This window comes from Stenella coeruleoalba (assembly GCF_951394435.1).
Source record: "Stenella coeruleoalba genome assembly, chromosome: 11".
Taxonomy (NCBI): Eukaryota; Metazoa; Chordata; class Mammalia; order Artiodactyla; family Delphinidae; genus Stenella; species Stenella coeruleoalba.
This window is the reverse complement of record NC_137157.1, coordinates 76,884,214-76,910,849: the sequence shown is the minus strand read 5'-3', so window position 1 is coordinate 76,910,849 and position 26,636 is coordinate 76,884,214. Positions and strand designations below refer to the sequence as shown.

General features: G+C 41.6%; 1 pseudogene across 1 annotated transcript; it reads right to left on the bottom strand.

Annotated features, from left to right (window-relative positions):
* Positions 1-504: 504 nt before the first annotated feature.
* On the bottom strand, positions 505-23,223 carry LOC307194414 (histone-lysine N-methyltransferase SETD2-like; annotated as a pseudogene). The gene is made up of 2 exons: positions 23,203-23,223; positions 505-5,750 (listed from the first exon to the last, which is right to left on the bottom strand). The product of its transcript is annotated as a histone-lysine N-methyltransferase SETD2-like (transcript).
* Positions 23,224-26,636: the final 3,413 nt, after the last annotated feature.

The following is a 26,636-nucleotide window of genomic DNA, read 5'->3' as shown; positions in this document are numbered from 1 at the left end:
TAAACCTTGCAGGAGAACTTAAACCATCCTTACAAAGTCTTCTGTGATCCTAGCACGCAGAGGTTTAAAAGCAAAACAAAAGCCAAAAACCAGGAAAGACAAATTATTTTCAATATAGTCACATATACATTAAAATATAATACCAATCGTCAGGGTAAGGGTCGTGGGTGGGGATGTGCATGAGTCTGTGCGCTGACAGCACTGCCAAGGAGGAGACCCAGCCTTAAGAGTGGGGTCAGGCCTGGCCGAGATCTCAGAAGGTAAGGTCTCAAGGGCCTAAACCCTTGCCTCAGATGGCCTCTACCAACAGCTCACAACCAGGGACCACTTGTTGTAGATGGAGCTCATTTTTGTGAGCTCATTCTGCAGGTTTGAATTCCCCAGGGTGATGTGTCATCAGTAGCACAGCCCTGACAGTGGGGTGGGGAGAGAGGGCCCACGGGATTTCTTCTCCCCAGAGTCTCTCCTACCAGCTTGCCCGTCCTCCCATCCTGGCCCTGAAGGTCACTCTAATTCAGTGTCCCATTTGGGTTTGTAAACAGCCCCAAACTTCTGCATGTACTTCTTAATGTACTCCTTGGTTTTGTGTCTCACATTCTCATTGCACTCCAGGTCCTCAGGGTTCTTACAGTACTTCAGCTCCTTATTCATAACGCCGTGAGTCAGCTTGCGAGCTAGGTGTTTGAAATCTTCAGTTGTGGTAATTCTTCCTACTTTGCAGTCAGGTTTCCAGTAAGGGTTCAGGCACTGGACAATGAACTGGGACATCTCTTTTCTGAATACTTCTTTGCTTTCCTTAGCCAGCTCACTGGAGGCATCTGCTTTTGCTGTCTTAGGCTTTTCTGAGGTCTTCATGGGATTTTCATCATATGTTGGGGTTCCCAGGTCCATCTCAGCTTCATGCTCAAGGCTGGCATCATCTCCTGGGCTTTCTCAAGTAGGAGGATCCCACTGAGTCTGCCTTGTGATCACATGGTAGTAGTAAATCTTCCCTTCTGGGTCTCGGGCTGTCTTCCAGTTGGGAGGTAAGACAATGGTTTTTGGTTTGGGAGGAGATGGGGGTGGTAAATCCAAGAGGTTATTTGTCACAACTATTTCAGGTGACTGTAAGGGCTGAGGCTGCTCTGGTGCAACTATTGTAGTCACAGCTGTGGCTGGCTGTACCACCACTCCTTGTGGGTGAGCTGTGAAAATCTGTTGTCCCTGGATGTACTGAAGACTTGGCTGGCATAACTCTGTACAATTGGTGGAGTTGTCTGTGAATAGGGTGATGTCATACCATAGACAGTTGGACCAGCCTGTCCTTGATAATAGATGGTTGCTTGAGACTGTGCAGGAGAGTACTGCTGCTGTACACTCACAGACTGTTGTTTTGAATCCCAAACACCATAATTCTGTCCCTGGACTGGGCCTGGGGCTGGCACTGGCAGGACGGTGACACTGGAGTCTTGGTGTACCACACCATCACTTTGGGCCACATACTGTGAACTGGAAACTTCCACAGGGGCTGCCACATGTGGCACCACTGGCACAGGTGGAGGGGCAGCAAGAGGTTCTGTAGAATGTCCCACCAAGGGCTGAGAATAATCATAAGGAGAAGGAGAACACACAGGATCCATGCTGGGTGTGGGGAGGAGCACTTTCCAGCATTAGGATTGCTGGGATCCACATAGGCCTGCATGGGGTAACCTGGTGGGTAGCCAGCAAAGGGGTGACGAGGGGCATGGTAGCCAAGAGAGTCATAAGGCAGTGGAGACGTCATTCCCAGGTTCTGCATCTGCTGCTGTTTTTTTTGAGCCTCCCACTGAGCTACCTCCTGCTCAAACAACTTTCGGCGCTCCTCTGTAGAAAGTTGATTGTGATCTTTAATTCGTACTTTCTTTTTAGAAGTTGGTGTATCATATCTGCCACCTGGCCTTTTTGTTCCCCACTCATAGGCAGAAGAAGGTGGTGAGAGGCAGCCCCTTCATTTCCTTTTCTCTTTATTTTGAGTTTGTTTGTCTGGGTCTCTTTCTCTTGACCTGTTAGAAGTCTTTGGGGCAACTGTTTGATCTCTGAAGCCAACAGCATCCCTTCCTCATTCGGTTATTGTGCTCTCCTTTTCAGTTTACCTTTTCTTTGGAATTCGATATACCTCCTTTAGGTCTTTCCAACTGTCCAGGAGCTTGGTGGCCAAATCACTTATATCTACTGTTTTATGTGGCTATTCCTGGCTCCTCTCACTCTCTACATCAGATACACTCTCCTCTTCATCTTGGGATGGTGTTTCCTCAGCAATAGGTTCGTCTAGTTTTGTGCCATTGCTCTCTTTAGGCTCTATTTCAGTGTCAGCCTCTGGTTCAGATGTCGGTAGCTTAATGGCCTCCACAGCAATTTCACTATCAACTTTAGATTCAGGCAGCTGTTGTGTGAGTAGCTGTTGTGACTGTGACTCTTCCTCTTCTTCTAGAGGGACGTTTTCTAACTGGTCAAGGTCCTCTTTGCCATCCTTGCCTTCTAGCTCGCTGGTAGCATCAGAGATCACACTGTCCATGCCATTTTCACTTATAATATTAAGTCTGCGAAACATTAGCTCCTTGGGTGTGTCTGTGTCAGCTTCTATGCTCAGCTTGGTGGAAGGATCAGGTGTGTTGAGCGGTGTGTAAGCACGTGATGTATTCTCGCTAGAATACCCATCTCCTTCGCTCAGCTGAGGGACAGCAGTCTTGGTTTGAGACCAACGTTGAATAATAGGAAGTACTTTGCTTTCCTTCAACATATTTTTAGTAGGAATGGATAAATGTTCCAAAGTCTTTATAATCTCTTCCTGAAGCTTCTGGTTACTTTCCCGGCCATCACGTAGTTCTGCCATCCAGATCCACAACAAAGGCAGCCCATGACGTTCCAGAAAGGACTTCAGGCAAGACTGTGAATGTGTGTTCTGTATGAGCTTGAGACAGGTAAGTTTCTGTTCCAAAGTTTCAATTCTAACCATTAGCCAGGATAAGCTGAGCACCCTGGTTTTTATCAGAGAGACACTCACCATTCTCCAACAGAGCTTCTAGCTCTCCATCCACCGAATCCTTCTTCCGAGATCGTTCTTTCTTCATTTTCCCTCCTGCTGCTCTGATGCTGACTCTGTTCTCTCCTCCCAGGTAACCCTGGCAATTAGCCGACCCACAGAAACATTTCTGTCCTTCCTTCCCATATCTTTGGAACTGATAGTCAAATGTTAACTATGAGCCTGAAGGAACCAGCTTGGTGGTAAAAATCCCAACTCTCAGTTGTCCGTTCACAGTCCATTTTTGAGTCTCACAGTTTGGTTCACAGCTATGATTCATGAAACGGGAGCAATTTCCTTTCTGAGTGGCATCTATTATCTCATCATTCTTCAGGGCCATTAAATAGTAGGGGATGTTTTTGTTTCGTGCATACTCCTTTACCTGGGCTTTAAACTCTTTATGATCAAGTACCTCTCCACAATATTCCAGGACAAAGGCGTTCAAAGGAAGGTCTTTAGTAGCTCTCAAGCCCCAGCCTTTCTTTTCTGTGAATATGACTTCCACATCTGCATGCTGTTTTCTTTGAAACTGTCTATTGGAACAATAATTCCCATTTGGACAATGAGAAGAACATTCAATCATGAGGAGACGATTAAGACAATCTTCCCCACATGCTATTTCACCTTGAGCTCTTTCATCTTTAGAAAGAGGTGTACACTCACACTGCATTCGCTTAATATCCTGATGGGATTTATTCTTCTTTCTTTCTGTTAAATAAACATTTTCTTCAATCAGATCAAAGTAACAAGGCATCTTCCCTTGTTTGGCGCATTCCTTCTATTGTTCTGTGTCCCTGAAGTCCTCCATGACACACGAAGGCCCAACCAATGCTGAGCCTAGAGGCACTGATGTCTCTCCCTGCTCTACCTCCACTCTAACTTTCTTTCTGTCCTGAAGCTCACCATCACTTTCAGAATCACTCTCCAATTCCTTTATCCTTTTTTAAAGAGGCCTTCTATCTTTCATATCATTTTTTTCTAAGTTTTTCGAAAGATCTTTCTCCTCATTCACAGCTAAAGAGTCCTTAATGGAATTGCTGCTTATTTCAGGTGCTTGCACTGACCCCTTGTCCTTCTGAAGGGACAGAAAAAAATTATTGGACTGGCCTGAAAAGTGAGATCCTCCACGTTGATCTCAATTCTCCTCCTCTTCATGGTCATCTGTTAAGGAATCTGGTACCTGCCCTTGAATTCGATCATACACAATCCCAGTTCCAGGCAGCCTACCTGCTGATCTTGGATCCCAGTAGCCATTGCCTTGCCAGTAAGTACATGTCCCACTATACTGTTCTGCACTTTGCTGATACTTGTGTCCACCACAGGCTCCATAGCTGCTGTCAGGTTGCTGATATGTGGTAGTAGGCTTTTCTTGTTGAGAGAAGTCCCACCCTAGATTTCTGAGCTCTTCTGATGATGAACGGAAACCATCCACTCGGGAGATCTTACAAGAAGAAAAATTTGACTCTGTTTTACCCAGTCTACTATCTGGCCTGTTAGGGAAAGTGGTCTGTTGCCAAGACTTACTTGAGACATCTTCAAAATCATCAGAAGAATAAACTGGCAGCTCTTCTTGCTGCCTAGAAGTTATTTTGGCTTTCACTGTTTCCTCAGAATTTGGATGACCTAGAGGGTCAGATTTTATGTCTGTATGACTTGTACTATCAACCCCATCACTCTGAGGATGAGCAATTTCAGACAGGTGATTATCTGTCTGTTTTTGTCTGGGCTGTATAAAAGAGATTTCTGAATTCTTCTCTGTTGCTTTATGAAAGAAGAACTTCTCAGTATGAGGACAGGCTTTACTTGCTATACTCTCAAATTTTTCCTCATATGAATGCCTCCTTGGCTCCAATCGCTCATCTTCCCAGTGGTCAGAATAGTGTCTGTAACTTTGACTGCTCCAAGAAGAACAAGGACTTATTTCTTCCATGGACAAAGTAGAATTCTTTGGCACAACCACAACAGACTGAAGACGGTTTCTTGGAATACTGCTATCATCAGAATCTGTATCTTCTGAATCTCTTTCATCACTTGAACTTTCGGAAGAACCAGAATAATCTTCATGGACAGTGGATACAATCTCTGAGGCACGATCACTATTGTCACATTTTAAGGTATATGTTACACCATCACTGTCCTCCATGATTAAATTCAAATTACAAGAAGAAAATACAACTTCTGAGTCATCAGAAGTATGTGTATGTCCTCTTCTACCTTCTTCATCTAAAGAGATTTCTGGTCTTCCTCTTCTATCAGGCAGTATGGAATTCCCTTCTTCTTGAGCCTCTTGCACACATTTCCCAGATAGTCCATTATTATGTCTGTTTTCCCAGGAAGCAAATCCTCTTCCTGAATCAGGAAGGCCACTAGCTACTTCTATTATTTCTTTCTCTGCATGCTTTAAAAACTCTGAGCTTTTACTCTTCAGCACAGCATCCAAAACTGGAGATGTATTCTCTCCACATTGCAAGAGAGTTAAACTGTCTACTTTTGTCCCTGGTGGAAGACTCTGAAGGGATGAAGCAATACATGAGCTCCCTGTAGGTGGATATAAATCATCAAAATGATTAACAGAAGCTGAACTAGTACTACCAACACTCTGCTTATATTCTCCACATGCAAATTTTGAGTGCTGATCTGTCAGACTTCCATTATCACATATAACTGTTTTTGATTTCAAATGCACATTCATAAAGCTATTTGAAGAAATCTTGAAGAAACGAGACCTGCTCTGCCTTCACGCTCTCTCTGATCTAAAGCAAGGAGATATGTAACGAGTATCTCTTTCAAGTTTTGAGTAGCTAAAATATTTATCATCTCTCTCTGTTTTAGATCGTGAAGATTTGAAGAGCTCTGCTTAATGTGTAATGCAGATGCACACTGGACATTAGGGAGGGAGAAGGCTAAAACAGAATTCTGTGTTTAACTTTTTTTGTCCTGCCTTTAAATTTTATTCCATCAGAGGTACGAATGCCAGAGGGGGATCCTCTTCCAAGCTTGCCTTTCCTTGGGTACTCTCCCTCTGCCCTAGGGTACTGTTAAGAGTTCTCAACATGCAATCATCTCTCAGCATGAGCAAGGAATTGGTTCTAAGGCTCCCCCTGCACCCCCAGTCCCCTGCGATTGCTTGAAGTCTCTTATATAAAATGGAGTAGTACAGTCTGCCCTCAGTTACCCCGGGGCTCCACATTGGAGGATTCTGCATCCGAGGATTCAATCTACTGCAATTCAATTTACGGTTGGTTGAATCCGGGGTGCAGAACCCATGGATACAGAGGGGTAATTGTATTTATTTCAGTCTATTATAGCTTAACAATTCTGGTTAAATTTACCGTGTTCTGTCTCCTGGTTGGACCTAGATTGGTAGAGGTGTGATGACTTGCTTGAATTTGGGACAAAGAAGTGAGCATAAGTAGCACTTTCTCCCCTCTCTTTGGGAATAAGCTGCTCACAGAAAGCATGCATTGGGCCCCATTTCTCCATAAGTCTTACAAGGGCAGGCGGCAAAATAGTCTGGGTCCAGTGCTGTCTGCGGCTGGATGCGTATGTCTGTATCATTATGGGGCTCAGTGTAAGGAAGCCCTCTTTTACACAGATATAAGGCTGAAATTAGAGAATGAGGGTTATTAGTAATAAAGATAATACATCATGTTCCACATACCTCTTGTTTACTTATGAATTACTTTAGAACCTGGGTGGGGAAGAGGTTAACATGCTTCACTTAAGGGAAGAAGCTTATTACTATTTCTTTTGACAAGTTGAATGTGAATTGGTTTTATCACTTTCTAGGCTTGTTCTATTCATAATTAACATATATTGAAACTTACATTAATATAAGCAAACGATCCTGCAATATTTGCTGTCAGAAAATAGATAAGGGACAACCTTCAAATCCAACTTTTGTGTAGTTGGGCCTTCAGCTATAAGCAGATTTTATTTATTTTTCTAAGTCTCTTATGCTTTTCATGGTGAATTGAATATCTTTATTATTTAAAAAAAAAGCTTCTCTGTAAAACTAAACATTTTAAAGAACTTATACAACATACATAAGGGTCCCAAAATGCTCACTTTTCATAAAAATGACATCTATTTCCATAGACAAGTTCACCAACATCCTGACAGCTGATGGAAAAGTGACACATAAGCTTTAGTGTCTAGATCACAGATTCTGTCACCTAGGAAGCTTTCAAGTACAGCAAGTAATAGAAAAACCCAACTGAGAATGGCTTACATAGAGTGAACCAATTAACTTCCTTTGAAACTACAGAGATACATGTTGCTAGGAGTGAGACTAGAAGCTCACATAATGTGACTTAGAACCTAGTTTCTTTCAGTTTTTAACTGTCACTTCCCTGGTGTTGACTGTTTTTGGACAAACTTACTCCCTCCCCCCACACCCCAGTTCATAATCCTAAACTGACTTTGAGAAACTCTAAGAATTACATGAATCCTTTTTGTGAAACAAAGAGAATCTATATCATATATTCAGCAAAAGTATTTAAGAGTCACTGATTTGACCAGCTTAGGTAATCGTGCCAATTCCAAAACATTCAGAGATGGCACATTCAGATTGCCTCTGAATCAGGGCCTTTCTCTGGGGCAAATGAGGCCCATTTTCCATGTAAATCACAACGGTGAGAATGGAGGGACTGGGTAGGTATTGAAAAGAAATTCAGGCTATTACTCCAAGAAGGAAGAAAAATAGATACTGGGCAGCCATATAACAGGTATTCATTATAGGTACTTCCAGAGTCTATTTCCTATTTACTCAAAGAAATTTAAGACTTTAGGTAACCCCAAAATTCACATATTTTCTTCATGTTACCTAACACATTTTTAGAAAATAAAAAGGTAAAATAATGTGAAATGATTTAATTTCCATAAGTGATCTTATAATCAAAGAGACCTTGCTACAAAAGTGAAACTTTATCTAGAGGATTTTATATTCAGTAAAGCGCTCACATTCAAGAGCAAATTCTCATTCTGATGATTCATGAAGTCACTTGTGATATTCCTTCTTTAGTGTGGTGTTTATATAAAAACATGAGTCTCTAAAATTGCCATGGCAAAAACATATATTGAAGCTTGATAGCCTTCTTTTCACAATGCATGGTTTCCATCATTGTCTTGGATCACACTGTACTTTATGTTCATTCTCTGGTACAGAGCTCCAGAGGTTTTTTTTTTTCTTTTTCTCTTGCCCTACATCTTAATCTTCAAGCATTCTCCTATAGTCATGTTCTGGTTTTCCCTTTGTCAGCCTCCACCACTTCCACTCCCTCCTAGACTCCTAGTACTTTTTTCAAGCTAAAGTTCTTTACCTTTATCTGCTGAAATCCAAGAGCCTGTTGTGAAATGAAGACTTGTAGTTTTCCCCACCTGCTTAGTTGCTTGCAATCTGTCTTCAGCCGCTACAATTTGAATCTTCCTCAAGTTATCAGTAGCATTAATCTTCATCCTACCAAAATATTTACATGGTTGGTAACCCCTTTTTCTTTGAACCTCTTATCTGATTGGTCTTCCTCTGTCACTCCTAAGACATAGCCATGTCTTTCTGTTCTATTAATTTCTCTCACTGTTCTTTTATGTATCAAATAAGCAGGTTAAGTAAGGCTCTGAAAGTACTCATCTTTCTGGTCTCAATCTTTCAACTTCCTCTTCCATTTCTTGTTCCATTACCACATTGACTCTTCACTGCTCAAGACATGTCATCTGTGCTTTTTTCCGAGGTTCCCTTGGAAATATCTTCCTTCAAGGCTCAGCTTAAATATTTTCCCTCCATGAACACTGCTCTAGTTTCCTCCAAATTTGAACTACCTCAAACTCCGTTAACCAGGTCCACGCTCTATCACCAGTTCTTGACCGAATATTTGCGAAAGCTCTCTAGCTAGTGTCCCTGCTTCTTGCCTGTCTTCTACTTGATTCTCCATACTACCACTAGAACTGTCTCTCATACAATCTTAAGCCCTCATCATGGCCTATAAGATCTGGCTCCTGCTAATGTCTATTGGCCTAGGAACTGTGCTAAGAACTTTACTTGAATTAATCCATTTAATCCTATGAGCTACATACATTTTTTAATTTTTACATCTTTATTGGAGTATAATGGCTTTACAATGTTGCTTTATTTTCTGCTGTATAACAAAGTGAACCAGCTATATGTATACATATATCCCCAATCTCTTCCCTCTTGAGCCTCCCTCCCCTCCCTATCCCACCCCTCTAGGTTTTCACAAAGCACTGAGATGATCTCCCTGTGCTATGTGGCTGCTTCCCATTAGCTATCTATTTAAAGTTTGGTAGGGTATATATGTCCATGCCACTCTCTCACTTTGTCACAGTTTACCCTTCCCCCTCCCCAGATCCTCAAGTCCATTCTCTAGTAGGTCTGTGTCTTTATTCCAATCTTACCCGTAGTTTCTTCATGACATTTTTCCCCCCTAGGTTCCATATATATGTGTTAACATATGGTATTTGTCTTTCTCTTTCTGACTTACTTCACTCTGTATGACAGACTCTAGGTCCATCCACCTCACAACAAATAACTCAATTTCATTTCTTTTTATGGCTGAGTAATATTCCATTGTATATATGTGCCACATCTTCTTTATCCATTCATCCGATGATGGACACTTAGGTTGCTTCCATGTCCTGGCTATTGTAAATAGAGATGCAATGAACATTTTGGTACATGACTCTTTTTGAATTATGGTTTTCTCGGGGTATATGCCCAGTAGTGGGATTGCTGGGTCATAAGGAAGTTCTATTTGTAGTTTTTTTAAGGAACCTCCATACTGTTCTCCATAGTGACTGTATCAATTTACATTTCCAAAAGAAATGCAAGAGTGTTCCCTTTTCTCCACACCCTCTCCGGATTTATTGTTTGTAGATTTTTTGATGATGGCTCTGGTGACTGGTGTGAGGTGATACCACATTGTCGTTTTGATTCGCATTTCTCTAATGATTAGTGATGTTGAGCATCCTTTCATGTGTTTGTTGGCAATCTGTATAACTTCTTCAGAGAAATGTGTATTTAGATCTTCCACCCATTTTTGGGTTGGGTTGTTTGTTTTTTTGATATTGAGCTGCATGAGCTGTTTATAAATTTTGGAGATTAATCCTTTGTCAGTTGCTTCATTTGCAAGTATTTTCTCCCATTCTGAGGGTTGACTTTTGGTATTGTTTATGGATTCCTTTGCTGTGCAAAAGCTTTGAAGTTTCATTAGGTCCCATTTGTTTATTTTTGTTTTCATTTCCATTTCTCTAGGAGGTGGGTCAAAAAGGATCTTGCTGTGATTTATGTCATAGAGTGTTCTGCCTATGTTTTCCTCTAAGAGTTTGCTAGATTCTGGCCTTACATTTAGGTCTTTCATCCATTTTCACCTTATTTTTAGGTAGAGTTCTAATCTCATACTTTTACATGTAACTGTCCAGTTTATCCAGCACCACTTATTGAAGAGGCTGTCCTGTCTCCACTGTATATTCCTGCCTCCTTTATCAAAGATAAGGTGACGATATGTGTGTGGGCTTATCTCTGGACTTTCTATCCTGTTCCATTGATCTATATTTCTGTTTTTGTGCCAGTACCATACTGTCTTGATTACTGTTGCTTTGTAGTATAGTCTGAAGTCAGGCAGCCTGATTCCTCCAGCTCCGTTTTTCTTTCTCAAGATTGCTTTGGCTATTCGGGGTCTTTTGTGTTTTGATACAATAGTTCTGTGAAAAATGCCAGTGGTAGTTTGATAGGGATTGCATTGAATCTGTAGTTTGCTTAGGGTAGTAGAGTCATTTTCACAATGTTGATTCTTCCAATCCAAGAACATGATATATCTCTCCATCTATTTGTATCAACTTTAATTTATTTCAACAGTGTCTTATAATTTTATGCATACAGGTATTTTTTCTCCTTAGGTAGGTTTATTCCTGGTATTTTATTCTTTTTCTTGCAATGCTAAATGGGAGTGTTTCTTAATTTCACTTCCAGATTTTTCATCATTAGTGTATAGGAATGCAAGAGACTGCTGTGCATTAATTTTGTATCCTGCTATTTTGCCAAATTCATTGATTAGCTCTACTAGTTTTCTGGTAGCATCTTTAGGATTCTCTATGTATAGTATCATGTCATCTGCAAACAGTGACAGCTTTACTTCTTCTTTTCCGATTTGGATTCCTTTTATTTCCTTTTCTTCTCTGATTGCTGTAGCTAAAACTTCCAACACTGTGTTGAATAAGAGTGGTGAGAGTGGGCACCCTTGTCTTGTTCCTGATCTTAGTGGAAATGCTTTCAGTTTTTCAACATTGAGGATGATGTTGGCTGTGGATTTGTCATATATGACCTTTATTATGTTGAGGAATGTTCCCTCTATGCCTACTTTCTGCAGGGTTTTTATCATAAATCGGTGTTGAATTTTGTCAAAAGCTTTCTCTGCATCTATTGAGATGATCATATGGTTTTTTTCCTTCAATTTGTTAATATGGTTGATTGATTTGCATATTTTGAAGAATGTTTGCATTCCTGGAATAAACGCCACTTGATCATGGTGTATGATCCTTTTAATGTGCTGTTGGATTCTGTTTGCTAGCATTTTGTTGAGGATTTTTGCATGTATGTTCATCAGTGATATTGGACTGTAGTTTTCTTTCTTTGTGACATCCTTGTCTGGTTTTGGTATCAAGGTGATGGTGGCCTCATAGAATGAATTTGGGAGTGTTCTTCCTTCTGCTATATTTTGCAAGAGTTTGAGAAGGATAGGTGTTAGCTCTTCTCTAAATGTTTGATAGATTCGCCTGTGAAGCCATCTGATCCTGGGCTTTTGTTTTTTGGAAGATTTCTAATCACAGTTTCAATTTCAGTGCTTGGATTGGTCTGTTCATATTTTCTATTTCTTCCTGATTCAGTCTTGGCAGGTTGTTCATTTCTAAAAATTTGTCCATTTCTTCCAGATTGTCCATTGTATTGGCATAGAGTTGCTTGTAGTAATCTCTCATCATCTTCTGTATTTCTGCAATGTCAGTTGTTACTTCTCCTCTTTCATTTCTAATTCTATTGATTTGAGTCTTCTCTCTTTTTTTCTTGATGAGTCTGGCTAATTCAATTTTGTTTATATTCTAAAAGAACCAGCTTTTAGTTTTATTGATCTTTGCAATCGTTTCCTTCATTTCTTTTTCATTTATTTATCATCTGATCTTTATGATTTCTTTCCTTCTGCTAACTTTGGGGTTTTTTTGTTCTTATTTCTCTAGTTGCTTTAGGTGTAAGGTTAGGTTGTTTATTTGAAATGTTTCCTGTTTCTTAAGGTGGGCTTGTATTGTTATAAACTTCCCTCTTAGAACTGCTTTTTCTGCATCCCATAGGTTTTGGGTCATTGTGTCTACATTGTCATTTGTTTCTAGGTATTTGGTGGTGCTGAACTCTCTCAGGTTTTCCTTGTCTGTAAAGGTTTTAATTTCTCCTTCAAATCTGAATGAGATCCTTGCTGGGTAGAGTAATCTTGGTTGTAGGTTTTTCTCCTTCACCACTTTAAATATGTCCTGCAACTCCCTTCTGGCTTGCAGAGTTTCTGCTGAAAGATCAGCTGTTAACCTTATGGGGATTCCCTTGTGTGTTATTTGTTGTTTTTCCCTTGCTGCTTTTAATATGTTGTTTTTGTATTTAATTTTTGATAGTTTGATTAATATGTGTCTTAGTGTGTTTCTCCTTGGGTTTATCTTGTATGGGACGCTCTGTGCTTCCTGGACTTGATTAACTATTTCCTTTCCCATATTAGGGAAGTTTTCAACTATAATCTCTTCAAATATTTTGTCAGTCCCTTTCTTTTTCTATTCTTTTTCTGGGACCCCTATAATTCGAATGTTGGTGTGTTTAATGTTGTCCCAGAGGTCTCTGAGACTGTCCTCAGATTTTTCATTCTTTTTTCTTTATTCTTCTCTGCAGTAGTTATTTCCACTATTTTATCTTCCAGGTCACTTATCCGTTCTTCTGCCTCAGTTATTCTGCTATTGATCCCTTCTAGAGTATTTTTAATTTCATTTATTGTGTTGTTCATCATTGCTTGTTTCCTCTTTAGTTCTTCTATGTCCTTGTTAAAAGTTTCTTGCATTTTGTCTATTCTATTTCCAAGATTTTGGATCATCTTTACTATCATTACTCTGAATACTTTTTCAGGTAGACTGCCTATTTCCTCTTCATTTATTAGGTCTGGTGGGTTTTTACCTTGCTCCTTCATCTGCTGTGTGTTTCTCTGTCTTCTCATTTTGCTTATCTTACTGTGTTTGGGGTCTCCTTTTTGCAGGCTGAAGGTTCATAGTTCCCGTTGTTTTTGGTGTCTGTCCCCAGTGGCTAAGGTTGGTTCAGTGGGTTGTGTAGGCTTCCTGGTGGAGGGGACTAGTGCCTGTGTTCTGGTGGATGAGGCTGGATATTGTCTTTCTGATGGGCAGGTCCTCGTCTGGTGGTGTGTTTTGGGGTGTCTGTGGCCTTATTATGATTTTAGGCAGCCTCTCTGGTAATGTATGGGGCTGTGTTCTTGTCTTGCTAGTAGTCTGGCATAGGGTGTCCAGCACTGTAGCTTGCTGGTCGTTGAGTGAAGCTGGGTCTTGGTGTTGAGATGGAGATCTCTGGGAGATTTTCGCCATTTGATATTACGTGGAGCTGGGAGGTCTCTTGTGGACCAGTGTCCTGAAGTTGACTCTTCCACCTCAGAGGCACAGCACTGACTCCTGGCTGCAGCACCAAGAGCCTTTCATCCACATGGCTCAGAATAAAAGGGAGAAAAAGTGGAAAGAAATTAGTAGAAGTAGAAAGAAAGGACAGTTATTAAAATAAAAAGTAAAAAATAATTATTAAAAACTAAAAAATAATAAAAAGTAATAAAAGAAAAAAGAAAGAAGAGAGCAACCAAACCAAAAAACAAATCCACCAAGGACAAAAAGTGCTAAAAACTATAGTAAAAAAAAAAAAAAAAAAAAAAAAAAAAAAAAAAAAGTCAGATCCCTAGGACAGATGGTAAAAGCAAAGCTATAGAGACAAAATCACATACAGAAGCATACACATACACACTCACAAAAAGAAAAAAAGGAAAAAATATATATATATCATTGCTCCCAAAGTCCACTGCCTCAATTTGGGATGATTCGTTGTCTATTCAGGTATTCCACAGATGCAGGGTACATCATGTTCATTGTGGAGATTTAATCTGCTTCTCCTGAGGCTGCTGGGAGAGATTTCTCTTTCTCTTCTTTGTTCTCACAGCTCCCGGGGTTCAGCTTTGGATTTGGACCCGCCTCTGCGTGTATGTTGCCTGAGGCCGTCTGTTCCCACTCAAGACAGGACGGGGTTAAAGGAGCCACTGATTCGGGGGCTCTGGCTCACTCAGGCCGGGGAGAGGGAGGGGCACGGATTCGGGGCAAGCCTGAAGTAGCAGAGGCCAGCGTGACGTTGTACCAGTCTGAGGCACGCCGTGTGTTCTCCCGGGGAAGTTGTCCCTGCATCACGGGATCCTGGCAGTGGCGGGCTGCACAGGCTCCCGGGTGGGGAGTTGCGGATAGTGACCTGTGCTCGCACACAGGCTTCTTGGTGGCGGCAGCAGCAGCCTTAGCGTCTCATGCTCATCTCTGGGGTCCGTGCTTTTAGCCGCGGCTCGTGCCCGTCTCTGGAGTTCCTTTAAGCAGCGCTCTTAATCCCCTCTCCTCGCGCACCAGGAAACAAAGAGGGAAGAAAAAGTCTCTTGCCTCTTCGGCAGGTCCAGACTTTTCCCTGGACTCCCTCTTGGCTAGCCGTGGTGCACTAACCCCCTGCAGGTTGTGTTCCCTCCGCCAGCCCCAGTCCTCTCCCTGCGCTCCAACCAATGCCCGAGCCTCAGCTCCCAGCCCCCGCCCGTCCCGGCGGGTGAGCAGACAAGCCTCTCGTGCTGGTGAGTGCTGGTCGGCACCGATCCTCTGTGCAGGCATCTCTCTGCTTTGCCCTCCGCACCCCTATTGCTGCGCTCTCCTCCACGGCTGCGAAGCTCCCCCCACTCTGCCACCCGCAGTCCCCACCCATGAAGGGGCTTCCTAGTGTGTGGAAACCCTTCCTCCTTCACAGCTCCCTCCCACTGGTGCAGGTCCCGTCACTATTTTTTTGTCTCTGTTTTTCTTTTTTCTTTTGCCCTACCCAGGTACGTGGGGAGTTTCTTGCCTTTTGGGAGGTCTGAGGTCTTCTGCCAGCCTTCAGTAGGTGTTCTGTAGGAGTTGTTCCACGTGTAGATGTATTTCTGGTGTATTTGTGGGGAGGAAGGTGATCTCCACATCTTACTCTTCCGCCATCTCGAAGGTCTCTGGGAGGTATAATTTATTTGATGTCTTACTTTAGTTTTTTCAAATGATATTATATGAAATCTAATGTGGGATGGTTCTAAAATGAATTTATGAAGAGAGGGCTCATAGGAAAGTTTCTCGTCTACGAATTCAGATGGAAACTGTATAAATGATGAGCTGGGCTGTAAAATCAACTGTAAACAAAATAAAACTGGTAAGCCTAATGTCATCGTTCAGTCAAGCAATTTTAGAATATTCTAGGATATTAAATTGTGATCTGTAGTCTTATTGTTTCATAAGGAAGTGAAAAACTCTTTCATATCCTGATAGGCTTTTACGTGGTAGAATATAACAGTGTTAATTCATAGCCCAATACTTGTAGTAAAGTATAAACACTCTTTGGGGCCATTGCTCACCATGCTGTGTGAACAGGGGTTTCTGCTCCAGCAACAAGGACCCTCACCTGGCTTCTGTTTATATCTCAACACCATTTTTAAATGCCCCAACTCCAACAGACTGCCAGTCTATACTCTATTTCAATTATTTATTCCTGCTAAATTAGCTGTCTGTCCTCAATTCTGTCAGCCTGTTTCTTCTTGCTCCCCTTCTTCAGCCAGCGGTTAGACATGCACCCATCATTCCATCTGTTACCCCTTACCTCCCTCCCTTGATTTCCCTTGTGCTTAATTTACTAATCCTCCACCTTGAAAAGAATCCTCTCCCCCTTCCTTAGGTACAGGCTGTGCCTAGTGACATCCTTCTAAAGAGAACTGTACAAGGGAAAAAAAGAGTAACTTTGCAATGGAGAAACCTGACAACGACTACCTCAGCCAGGTGAGCAAGGTCAGCATTGGTATTCATAAACCGTCTGCTGATAGTGTGTACTCTCTATGACACTTTACCTTTGTGGTCTTCCTCCCAAAAACCCTTAACTCAAGTCCTATCAGGAGAAAAACATAATAATGGGGCATCCTACCAAAAAAAATCCTCTAATCTATGTTCCTTCTCCTGTTAAAAAACCACAAGTTTTGCTGGTAAATGTCTTTAAAATGGGCTGCTCCCCCACATGTGTTTTCTTTGTCCTCAGCTGTGCTGCAATGGAGATTTGCTCATCTCTAGTTGATGGCTCCAGATATGTCCTTATTTCCCAGCTCTTGTTGCAAAGTTGTTCCTCATTTCCCTTCACCGCACCTGTGGGTGACCTTCATTCCTCCCACAGTTTGGTTGTGAGCTTTAAATGAAATTAAAGTACGTGAGGTGTCTGAAGTCTGTGAGGAGAGTTCACAGGTGCACCTTCGCTCTGCTGAGAGGATGGGGTCCTGTGGAGTGACTGATCTCAGACGCTCTCTAGTTCACAAACTTTCTTTTCATCTTCCTCCTTCTTATTGTCTCAGAGGAAGAGTTGTGTCTATTATGAATGGTGTAAAATGTCAGTGGATGTTTCTGAAAAGGTAACTTTTATCATTCACACACATAAATGACAAAATTAATTCATAAGTGCAAATGCTGGAGAATAAAATTTTATCAGTAATTCCCATCACAGCATCTCATTAGCTCATCCTAATCATTCCAACCTCATCAGCGTCTCTCTCACCAGCTGCTTCTGAGAGAAGATTTTGATTCAACAGCTTTGTGTGTGTGAATTATGTTAGTTTTTTTTTCTTCTAGTTTTACTAAGAAATAATTGACATACAACACAGTAGAAGTTTAATGATAATTAAGCACAATGATTTGACTTACATACATCATAAAGTGATTATCACAATGTTTAGTGAACATCCATCATCTCATGTAAGTAAAAAAATTAAAGAAATATTTTTTAAAAGCCTTTTTCCTTGTGATGAGAACTCTTAGGACTTACCCTCTTCACACTGTCACATGTAACATACAGCAGTGTTAATGTTGCACATTACATCCCCAGTGCTTATTTATCTTATAACTCGAAGTTTGTACCTTTTGACTGCAAGATTCAACAAATTTTAGACCAAAAAAAACAAAAAAGAAGTTCCTACAGAATGACCCTTTCTATGTCAAACTGCTCCACCATGTCAGTGTTTACATAATCCCATGGGAACGTCTTTCAGTCTGCTCGACACTGGGTGTGCATTAGCGAAAGAACAAAAAGTGACTTTAGGTAACTTAAATAAGAAGACTATACAGTGAGGGTAGGGGGAGCTCACAGAATTGAAAGGAATGTGGAGGAAGCTGGCTTTTAGTAAACAAGAAATGGGAGATGTTATGGGCTGAATTTGAAATTCAAATGTTGAAGCCCTAATCCCCAGTACCTCAGAATGTGACTGTATTTTGGCCTTTAAAGAGGTGATTAAGTTAAATAAGGCCATTGGCTGGGGGTGGGGGGCAGGTTGTCTAATCCAATTTGACCAGTGTCCTTATAAGAAGAAGAGATTAGGACACAGAGACACCAGGGATGCATTCACAGAGGAAAGAGCACATGAGAACCCAAGGAGAAGGCAGCCGTCTTCAAGCCTGGGAGAGAGACCTCAGAGAAAACCAGACCTGCCAACACCTTGATCGTGGACTTCTAGCTTCCAGAACTGTGAGAAAATACATTTCTATTGTGTAAATCACCTAGTCTGTGGTATTTTTGTTATAGCAGCCTGAGCAAATTAATATGGGGTTTTGACAGTAAGATCTGAGAATCGTCACTGGAATAAATGATAAACTTCCACTGTTTTTGTCTCACTTAACATCAAAGTCCTCAGTAGAGAGAATCCTATTAGCGGAGTTTAGATTCAGGTCATGTACCTTCATCCCCCCTAGGTTAGTGAGATGACTGGCTTGTCCAAAGTCATCAGAGGACTGATGCAGAGAGCAGAAAACTTTGAATCTCAACAAAATTGTACATGGCAGGTAGAGAGGGACTTTCCAGTAGGAAACCCAGGTGTGGCTAAGGGTAGATACTGGGATGCCCAAAAAGTGACAAACATTCTGCTTCCATTTTTAAATAAATTCATCTGATTTTGAAATGACCATTTTACTTTTTTGATAGAAAATAAAAATTCAGTTTTGCATGCACGTTTTCTATTTTTTAAATGTGAAAATTTTAAATATGAAATGAAATCAACCTTTGCTTTTGAGTTTCATTCCATCTCCATCAAACCAGTCTGCCTTCAGCATCATGACTGTTGCTGGAAACTCAGCCTCTGTGCACTGGTGCTGAATCGAGTCTCAGAGACAGAGTTTTGGGTGAAGTAGGAAAGAATCACTTTATTGCTTTGCCAGGCAAAGGGAGACAGAGTGGGCTTGTGCCCTCAAAAACTGTGTGTCCCAACCTGGGCGGGGTGGGGTGGTTGTGAGGAGTTTTGTAGTCAAGGGGCATGATTGCTGATAAGGATCAGTGTGCGTGCAGGGCCTGTATTTCTTCAATCTAGAGATCTTCTGGAGTCAGGTGGTCTTGTGATCTGTGGTTCTTGAGGTTATTGAACTGTGACTTTCTCTCTGGAACATCTTCCATTTGGTGGGAGTTTTAGTTCTGTAGAAGAGCGTAAAGATATCGTTATGTGTATCCCTTGAGGCAGAACCAGGACCCTGCCCCAAGGCTGCACTATTGTTTCTTGACTGCTCCTCCCTTGTCTCTGCATCCCCTCCCTTCCCTGATTAACAATTGTTTGAACCTGCCCTCCAGAATGCAGGGAAGGAGGACATGGTCAGCTTCATTGTCACAGATTATGCTAGACCTGTTCTCTCTAACCACCCAGGGCCAAGTCTTTCTGTAAAAACAGACTTTAACATCCAGTAATGTAATGTCCTTTTTTGAGTCTTTTTTTTCTTCAAAATATTCTTTTCACATTTCAGTTGTCAGAACTTTTATAAAGAACTTCGAGTTCTGCCCTTTATTAAACCTTTGTCTGAACAGCAGCTGTGTCTTCATCTAAGTGACCTTGGGTAGTGGATCTTTGGAAAGACAGCAGTTTATTTCAAGGATAACAAGCTGGGGTTCAAACCCTCACATGGAAACCAAGTGCCCCTGAAACTGAGTTCCTCTGCTGAGTGTATGATTAACCTCTCTATCCAAAACTTTATTACTTTTCTTGTCCCACACCTGTTCCCCCGAATATTAAGGAGTATGAAAGAAAAGGGGGGATTAAAACCAAGCAGTACCCTATGGGGCCCTCCTGTTGCAGGAAGGGGGACCCCTTCCAGGTCCCAAAAGTGGGCTCCTGTCTAACACTCAGAAATGAATTTTCTGAGGAGACACACATGCTGACAAAGCAAGAGACTTTACTGGGAAGGGACACCTGGGTGGAGAGCAGGAAGGTAATGGAACCCAGGAGGACTGCTCTGCCACATGGCTCACAGTCTCAGGTTTTATAGTGATGGGATTAGTTTCCAGGTTGTCTCTGGACAATCATTCTGACTCAGGGTCCTTCCTGGTGGCACACACATCACTCAGCCAAGATGGATTCCAGTGAGGAGGATTCTGGGATGTTGGTAGGACATATGGACTGGCATCTCCTTTTGATCTTTCCTGAATTCTTCTGGTTGGTATGGCTTGTTTTTCGTGTTCCTTACCAGGACCTCCTGTCACAAAATAACTCATGCAAATGGTTACCTTGGTGCCTGGTCATGGTGAGCAGTTTCAGTCAGTGTTTCCCCTAACACTCTCAGGTACCAAAGTCCTTCCATGTCCCCTGTTTCTTGTTTGTATAAAAAGGCTTTAGTCTCCTAGGCCTTCCCTGAGTTCCAAAGATCAGGCACAGGCAGTTACTAATTAGAGAAGTGAGGGAATGAAGAAACAAAGGAAAAACAATTAAATAAAAAAGTAATGACAAAATCTCTGGATAAAACAGAGTCCTAATTCCTTCTCGATGGATATATATAAAAATCTTATATATTTGAGTTATTCTTAAGGAACTAAGACACTCACTGCCACCCGCCCCCCAGGTGGAGGATAGTGACTACATGGTGACCACAAACACATAGACCACAGACTAGTTGGAACCAGAAGGTTGATGATTGAGATTCCCAAAGCACCACCCTGTTACCTCACCACCAACCAATCAGAAGAAAATCATGAATCCTGCAGCCCTCACTCCAAATATTGCCTTTAAAAATGCTCCCCTAAAAACCATCAAGGAGTTCAAGTCTTTTGAGCATGAGCTGCCCATACTCCTTGCTGGGCCCTGCAATAAATGATGTACTTTCCTTCACCACAATCCAGTGTCAGTAAGTTGGCTTTGCTTTGTGGTGGGTGAGCAGACCCTAGTTCGATACGATAACAACAGCAGATGGCAGTAATTCAAAGAAAGCTCCTTCACCTTGCATCTAGAAAGATGCTCTTCTTCTGAGAGAGTGTGTAGTAAGTCAAGATTCGATTATTGAAACACAACCATCACATCTGTGTGAAGGAAGACACTATGTAATCTGAGAGGCCAAGGGAGAGCATCTGAAAGAATTTTGTTCTATGCCAAGAAAAACTATCACTACTTTTAGAAACCATGAGATCATCTTTTTTATTCTTTATACTGAAATAACATTTAAGAATCTAAGACTTTAAGTTTATACTTATTTCCTCAAGTCCAGATGTGTTTATAAATTTGTCGATGCTGAATAATGTTTGGATGAGTTTAACAGTCACTGCTATGAGTCAGCACAGTGCTTTGGCTTATGTAGGATCTGCATAAAACCACACTTCTCCAGTCCTTCTCCTGCATTTACCATTTACTAAGCAGGTGACTTTGGACAAGTTACCTGTGATATTGTGATTTATGATAAGAAATATATATATTTGGTCTTCATCCCTGGTCCAGGCACAAAGCTCCTAAAACACTTGAAATTTCCTAAGTGTTGAGAGGGATAAAGCTGTCTTTTGTTGTCAATGAAGTGACTTTCAAAAAGCCCCTAGGTAACTTAAGAATGGGAGCTAGTTGCCAGGGGAACAAACCATGTGATAGAATAGTTGCAACTTTCACTTCTACCCACTCCCCACAACCTCCCAGGTAGGAAAAGGGGCTAGAGATTGAGTTCAGTCACCAATGGCCAATGATTTAATCAATCGTGCCTGTGTAATGAAGCCTACATTAAAAAAAAAAAAAGTTGGTGTTCAGAGAGCCTCCAGGTTGGTGAACACATGGAGATTCAGGGAGAATGCACCACTGCAGAAGGCATGGAAACTCTACACCATTTCCCCATACCCTGCACTATGCAACTTTCCATCTGGCTATTCCTAAGTTATACCCTTTTATATTAAACTGGTAATCTCATAAATAAAATGTTTCCCAAGTTCTGTGAGCCATCCTAGCAAATAAATAAAACCCAAGGAGGGGGTAGTGGGAACCTCCGATTTATAGTAGGTCAGAAGCACAGATAATAACCTGGACTTGCAATTGGCATCTGAAATGGGTGAGGGAGCAATATGGTAGAACTGAGCCCTTAACCTGTGGGATCTGATAGGACATTCAGCTGGTGTCAGAGAATTGCTTGGTGGTATCAGACACATGTTGAAGTTGTGTCAGAATTATATACCTAACCATTCTGGCTTCCATTTCCTCATCTGTAAATTGGGTACGAGGATGAAATAAGACAAAACATGCAAGCTGTTAGTATCGTTATTATGACCTAAGGACTGAGGTACAGAGACAGCGAGACTGGTCCTGCCCTAGAGGGGCTGCAGAAGGTGGTACAGACCCCTGAACCCAGTGATGTCAGCATAGGGACTGTACAGTCAGAGGACAAAGCTAGGCCTCCAAAGATGCTTTTCTTTTGGACCCACATCATGCTTCAAAAAAATAAGTAAGTCCCTAATTGGCCATAATGGGCAAAATCCAGCCACATGATCACAAGGGTACACAACTGATACACCTACAACTGAACTGTACCCAGACAACCATTCTGCTTTTCACTTCCAGTACAGTATTCCATAAATTACATGAGAGATTCAACACTTTGTTATAAAATAGGCTTTGTGTCAGATGATTTTGCCAATTGTAACCTAATGCAAGTGTTCTGGGCACATGTAATTGTAGGCTACGATGTTCGGTGGGTTAGGTGTCTTAAATGCATTTTCAAAGTATGATATTTTCAACTAATAATGGCTCTATTGGGATGTAACCCCATGGTAAATCAAGGAAGAACTGCGCTAAGTCAGTGATTTCATTTACTTGCATGTCAAAGGCCTAACTGCCAATTTTATCATAATCTGCTTCAGCAAATTAGAAGAAATGTCAACAGTTTGGGTGACGATAATGTTTTGACAGAGACCCTGTCCTCAGTTTGAAACTATAAACCTACTCGACCATTCCTAGGACATCTGGCTTCACTGAGGCCTAATTATATGGGGTGGTTTTGCTTGGCGGTACAAAAGCAGCCTTACAGAATACCTTATATAGGCCTTTGTCTTGGAGAAAATTCAAATTCTGATCAAGTTCCAGTCTTTCTCAAAAGAGCTTCTTGCTCTAAAGAGATCCCAGTGTCCAGTGCATTTCAGGATGACAGGTTCCCCCACAGTTTCCATTGGCAAAAACCTTACACACAAGAAGTACAAATACCCAGCACCATGTTTCACAACGCAGCTGATGAGGGCTTCCATTTATTGGGATGCTGTGCTCAATGGTTTAACTCAGTCTTTATAATTCCGTTTTACACTGAGAAATTCGAGGCTCAGTGAGAGTGAGTAACCTGCACAAAATGACCCAGCTAGCAAGAAGGGAGCCAGGATTTGAGCACACATCTGATTTTAAAGCCAAAGAATACATAAACACTTGTTTTTGTGTTCCCAACACCTAAACTAGACCCAGTGTAAGCAAAGAGAAATATTCATAATCCTGCTACAGGGAATTTTCTTTAATTTCTATTAACAAGAAATCATCTGATGTCTAAACCTGGGGAGGGTAATGACTACACATCTTCACCTGGTTGTAGTTACAGCCCATGCTACCGTACTCTTGTTTGGATTAAAACGAGAGTTTTAATTACAGTAAGTCCCCTACATATGAACCTTCAAGTTGAGAACTTTCAAAGATGTGAACGTGCCTTAGCATGACCAATCAAGCGTTAGTTCACGTGTCTGGTATACATTGTCACATGCGTGCATCCTCTAAAGTGGTTGTGCTTTTGTGTACTTTACTGTGCAGTACTGTATAGAGTAAAGCAGTACAGTGTCTTTATTTCAAGCCCAGGATGTCCAGAAGCAAGCATAAAAGCAGTGATGATGTAGCTGTACTGCTAAAGAAGCACCAAGCGATAACGATGGAAACAAAAATGAAAATAATTAAGAGAGTGGAGTCAGGCGAAAAGATGGTAGACGTCACTCATTCTTATAACATGAGCCATTCAACCACCGGCACAATTCTAAAGAATGAGGACAAGATCATGGAACATGTGACGTCTGCTGTGCCGATAATGTCAACAATAATATTGAAGAAGCATGGAAAAGTGATGGAGGAAATGGAGAAACTTCTCAGTGTGTGGGTGCAGGATCAGCATCAGCATCGAGTCTCACTCAGCTTAATGCTGATTCAAGAGAGAGCTAAAAGGCTTTATGAACACTTGAAGAAGGAACATGGCTAAGAATCAGAGGGTGCATCTTTTAATGCCAGCCATGGCTGGTTTCATCGGTTCAAGGCTAGAGCCAGCCTCCACAATGTAAAAGTAAGTGGTGAGGGAGCGAGTACAGATGCGGTAGCTGCCTGGGAATTTCCTGAAACACTTAGAGAAATTATTGATGAAGGCACGTATTTACCTGAGCAGGTTTTTAATGTGCATGAGACAGGACTCTACTGGAAGAGGATGCCAGACCAAAGTTACATCAGTAAGGAGGCAAAGTTGGTGACAGGCTATAAAGCAGCAAAAGATAAGGTAACTCTGTTGTTTCATGGCAATGCTTCTGGTGATATGAAGCTGAAGCCTTTCTTAGTTTATCATTCAGAGAACCCAAGATGCCTCAAAAACCTAGCCAAGGGCTCTCTTCCTGTTTGAAAGAATCTTTGCCCACAGTTTGTTCAAAATTTTCATGGATTTGAGAAAGTAAATGAGGAGCCCAAAGAGGTCTTCAGCAACTTAGAGACCCTCAGTGAGAAGCTGGAGCTAGATCTGCAAGAGGACGACTTCATTGAACTCCTTGCTGTGCAACATGAGGAGCTTACTAATGAAGACCTGATGGAATTGGAGGCCCGGAGAAAGGATGAAGAGAGACAAGAGGAAGAAGAAGTAACTGAAGAACCGAAGAGATTCATGACACAGAAAATGGCAAGGGGATTTTCTTTATTTGAGGAGGCACTGTTAGTTTTTGAGGCGCAGGACCTGAACGTAGGATGGTACGCGAAGGCTACAGCAGCCGTTCAGAATGCAATCCAGTGCTACCGTGTCATCTATGATGAGAAAAAAAGAGCTACTACCCAGACATCACTGGATCATTTTTTTCAAGATGGTAAATGGAGTTGAATCCAGCAAGGAACCAGGCCCTGTGCCATTAACGTGAGTGAACTTGCAGCTTGCCCTCCATCTCCTATTGCTGACGATCCTTCAGCTCTACCATCTCCCATCTCCCATCCCTCCTCCAGTCAGTAACTATTCTTGCCTGTTGACTCGCTACCTGCCCCTGTATGCCAGCTGTTGTACTGTACTACTGTACTTTTCAAGGTACTGTATTATAAGATTAAAAATGTTTTCTTTATATTTTTGGGGGGGGGTTGTTTGTTTGTTGTTTTGTTTTTATTTTTTTGGGTTTTTTTTTTTTTTTTTTTGCGGTACGCGGGCCTCTCACTGTTTTGACCTCTCCCGTTGCGGAGCACAGGCTCCAGACGCGCAGGCTCAGTGGCCATGGCTCACGGGCCCAGCCGCTCCATGGCATGTGGTATCTTCCCGGACCGGGGCACGAACCCGTGTCCCCTGCATCGGCAGGTGGGCTCTCAACCACTGTGCCAGCAGGGAAGCCCTTGTTTGTTTTTTATGTAGTAGTTGTGTAAAAAGAATTATAAACCTATTACAGTACAGTACTATATAGCCGATTGTGTAAGTTGGGTACCTAGGCTAACTTTGTTGGACTTACCAACAAATAAGACTTATGAACGCACTCTCAGAATGGAACTCGTTCATATGTAGGGGACTTACTATACTGAAATAACTCAAACTGATCAAATTTTCCTCCACAGTCTTCAAAATACTAAGAAAGACATAAAATAAAATATCTTTTCTCTTATATCCAGTTTGTGGACTCTCTGAAACTTGCTTATGAGTGTCCACGGACCACAGGTTAAGAACCCATCAGGAGGAGAGACTAGGACTGGGGCCATGTCTCTGCCACATTGGAGGCCTGGTTATTTTTCGTTAGGAGAAAGTTGATGGGCTTCTGAGGTAGTTGATCTCACTATAGCTTAAGGGCAACAAATAGCACTTCAAACCAGGAGTTGGCAAACTACCATCTTTGGGTCAAATCCAGTCTTCCACCTACTTTTGTAAGTGAAGTTTTATGGGAACACACCCATGCCCCTTTGTTGATATTTTCTCTATGGCGGCTTTCATGCTATAATGGCTGAGTTGAGTGACAGAGATCATATGACCTGCAGAGCCAAAAGCTTTTACTCTCTGGCCCTTTATATAAAGTTTTCCAATCCCTTGCTAAATTATCCTCTCCCTCTACAGGCAGCACACTCCTCTTTGCTGTTCTCTGAATTCCTGAGCCAGGGAGAGCAGCAGACCTACCACAGTGAATATAAGCCCTGCAAGAGCGAAGTCCTAATCAGCTGGTTTCCCCGGGGTGCTTCCTTCACATCACGCATTGGCTCAGAAACTCAAGACTGATTTTGCTCAAGTATAGGAGATAGTTAAATGTAATGTCTTAAAACCTTGAAGCTTTGTTCAAATTCCTACTCAACTAGCTACTTCCTAGCTTTGTGACCTTGGGAATAAAGCTTTACTTCTCTGTGCTTCAGATTCTTTATCTTTAAAATGAAGATGACAATGATAGCGCCCACTTGACAGGGTCATTGATAGAATTGAACAAGTGAATCCATGGAAAAGTTATGTTTAGCCCAGAGCTTGATTTATAATTAAGTACTGTCTAAGAACTAGCTCTTTTAAGTGTAGTCATTGTCAAAACTAGAAGTCAGGTCAAAGAGGGCCCAGATTTTAGAGAGAAACAAATTAATGCATTTCAGCCTCTAGCTGAACACTACTTTGTTTTAATTTAATTTTTTTAAATTTATGTTTACTTTCTCAGGGATGTCCTCCTGCTCCACTGTCCAGTAATGTTGAAAAAATAGCTTAATATTTTTAAAACTTGAAGATACAGTTGACAGAACTTGTCTTTCTGTCATCTTTACGGTTCTACAACAAAGTGTTGTAA